The 3,196-nt window shown below is 45.6% G+C and overlaps 1 pseudogene; it reads right to left on the bottom strand.

Annotated features, from left to right (window-relative positions):
* Positions 1 to 1,410: 1,410 nt before the first annotated feature.
* On the bottom strand, positions 1,411 to 2,398 carry LOC110571338 (annotated as a pseudogene).
* Positions 2,399 to 3,196: the final 798 nt, after the last annotated feature.

Below are 3,196 nucleotides of genomic sequence, written 5' to 3'. Positions count from 1 at the left end.
GGATCTGCCGCTTGTTGGGTCCCTGCTGGAGGAGCAGTGGCCCGACTGTGCTGCGGATCACGGTTTATGGCAACCCCGAGCTGAGAGCCCGCGCCTGGGCTCCGCCTCTGCAGCCGGCTTCCCTGCTCCATTACCTGGGAGCTCTGCCACACTCAGGCACCTCCGGTCTTTCTGTGACCCCGAGGGTCCTGAGGCCACACTGTCCCGGAGGGTTCCACCCCCCACTTAGCCACCAGAGTGACGTCCCTCAGTGGAGCAGACTTTTAAAAGTTCCGATTTTGTGCTCCGCGGCTCTATCACTTGCCAGAAGCGGCCGACGGAGGCCCCTCCCCCGCCGTCTATCCTCCCGAATATCGCCTCGGATTCACTTCTCCGCACGTCCTACCTTCCAGAAAGTGGTCGCTTTTCTGATGAGAGAGTTGTTGCTATTCTTTTCTTCGATCTCCTGTTGAGTTCGTAGGTGTTCAGAATGGTTTGATCCCTATCCAGCTGAATTCCTGAGAGGAGACGAAATCCAGGTCTCCTACTCTTCCGCCATCTTGCTCCGCCCCCACATCATTAATTTTTGATGTAGTGTTCCACGATTCATTGTTTGTGTATTAACACCCAGTGCTCCATGCAGAACATGCCCCCTTTAATACCCATCACCAGGCTAACCCATCCTCCCATCTCCCTCCCCTCTAGAACACTCAGTTTGTTTTTCAGAGTCCATAGTCTCTCATGGTTCATCTCCCCCTCCAATTTCCCCCCCTTCATTCTTCCCCTCCTGCTACCTTCTTTTTTTTTTTTTAACATATATTGTATTATTTGTTTCAGAGGTACAGATCTGTGATTCAACAGTCTTACACAATTCACAGCACTCAGCATAGCACATACCCAATGTCTATCACCCAGCCACCCCATCCCTCCCACCCCCCCCCAGCAACCCTCAGTTTGTTTCCTGAGATTAAGAATTCCTCATATTAGTGAGGTCATATGATACGTGTTTTTCTCTGATTGACTTTCAAATGGGGTTGACATTAAGGAAAACTTTCATCAGACATGCCATTGAGAGATTATGCCAGTTTCCGTAGAAGGTTTTGAGCACATTTGTGTATTTTTGGTTGAAGATGAGTTTTTTATATACAAAAAGTATATTTATGTATATATGTGTAATATATACATAATTATAATTACATAATTGTATATCATAATTTTTACACACACAATCTTTCCTCATTTTAGTATGACCATCCCAGTGTTCCATTGAGAATTTTCTCCTCCCATGTTCTATTTGGCACTAGAAGGCTTGACAATGACAGAGGGTAAGTATATATATATATGTGTGTGTGTGTGTGTGTGTGTGTATAGTCTTAATGTTGTTTTTTAGTGACTTCCTAAGGATATTTCCTGCTGCAATATTGTATTGCTCTATGCATTCTGATGTGTTTCATCCAGCCAGGCCTCCACGATGGCTGTCATATTACTTACATGCAGACTGCCCATTGCACCTTGGCCAGGTCTCCCCCAGGCACCACTGTGGGGGCTGGCACTTAATGCCAACCTTGAAACCTGGGGGACACCAGTCCACAAACTGGATGGCGCGCTTGGTCTTGAGAGTGACAATGGCGACATTCACATCCTTGGGCACCACTTCTTCATGGTAGAGCTTGCAGCAGGCCATGTATTTGCCGTGGTGAGGGTCACACTTGGCCATCTGTTTGGAGGGTTCAAAGCAGGCGTTGGTGATCTCTCCACTGATAGCTGCTCATGGTAGGCCTTCTCCGCTGAGACGATGGGTCAAGTAAGTCACCAGGGGGACTTTGATGCGGGTGTAGGGCACCAGGTTGGTCTGGAATTCTGTGAGGTCCACGTTGAGGGCCCTGTCAAAGTGCAGGGAGGCAGTGATGGAGGACACGATCTGGCCAATGAACCAGTTGAGTTTGGTGTAGGTGGGGCGCTCGATGTCCAGGTTGCGGTGGCAGATCATAGATGGCCTCGTTGTCCACCATGAAGGCACAATCCGAGTGCTCCAGGGTGGTATGGGTGGTCAGGATGGAGTTGTAGGGTTCCACAACTGCTGTGGATACTTGGGGGGCAGGTTAGATGGCGAATTCCAACTTGGACTTCTTGCCATAGTCAACAGAAAGCTGCTCTGTCAACAGGGAGGTGTAGCCTTAGAGCCATTGCCACTCCCAAAGCTATGGAAGATCAGGAAACCCTGAAGCCTGGTGCACTGGTCTGTCAGTTTTCAGATGCGCTCCAGCACAAGATTGATGATCTCCTTCCCCACCATGTAGTGGCCTCGGGCATAGCTGTTGGCAGCATCTTCCTTGCCAGATATCAGTAGTATATTAAAATATATATTATATATTGACAATATATATATCGTCCTGGAGAGAGATATATATATCTCCATATATGCATGTATGTATGTAGTGTGTGTGTGTATGTGTGTGTATGTGTGTATATGTGTGTGTATGTGTGCATGTATGTGTGTATGTGTGTGTGTATGTGTGTGTGTGTGGAGTCTAACTTCTTTCATGTAGTCTTAATCATTAGAGATTTATATATTCTGAGGGTATAGATCAGCAGTTCATTTCATTTTTACTGCTATGTAGGAGTCCTTTTTTTAAGATTTTATTTATTTGACAGAGAGAGAGAGAGCATGAGCAGGGGAGAGCAGCAGACAGAAGGTGAAACAGGCTCTCTGTTCAGCAGGGAGCCCAACACGGGGCTGGATCCCTGGATCCTGGGATCATGATGGAGCGGAAGGCAGATGCTTAACCCCCTGAGCCACCCAGGTGCCCCTATGTAGGAGTCTTTAGTCTACTTCTTCCACAGCTTACCTATTCAGCAGCCAAAGGCAGTATGAACTTCTTAGTAGTTATGAATATTGCTACTATAAACATTTGTGTGTGGATTTTTTGTTTGAACTTACGTTTTCATTTTTATTGGGTAACATTCATAGAAAGGACCCAATAAAGAGTGAAATAATAAATATATATATACACACACATATATATGTTCAGGTTATCCATATAGGCTATCTATTGAATGAGCTTTATAAGTTTTGTTAATTTGTACTGCTCAAAGAATTTGTTGATTACAGCTATGTTGTCAAATTTATAGGCATAAGATTATTCATAGTATCACCTTTTTATAGTTGATGTCTATAGGATCTGAGCTGATGCCCTCTGTATTTCATTTCTTATAC

The sequence above is a fragment of the Neomonachus schauinslandi genome, chromosome 2 (genome assembly GCF_002201575.2).
Source record: "Neomonachus schauinslandi chromosome 2, ASM220157v2, whole genome shotgun sequence".
NCBI classification, from domain to species: Eukaryota; Metazoa; Chordata; class Mammalia; order Carnivora; family Phocidae; genus Neomonachus; species Neomonachus schauinslandi.
Note: the sequence above shows the minus strand (reverse complement) of the source record. Positions and strands in the feature narration are given on the sequence as shown.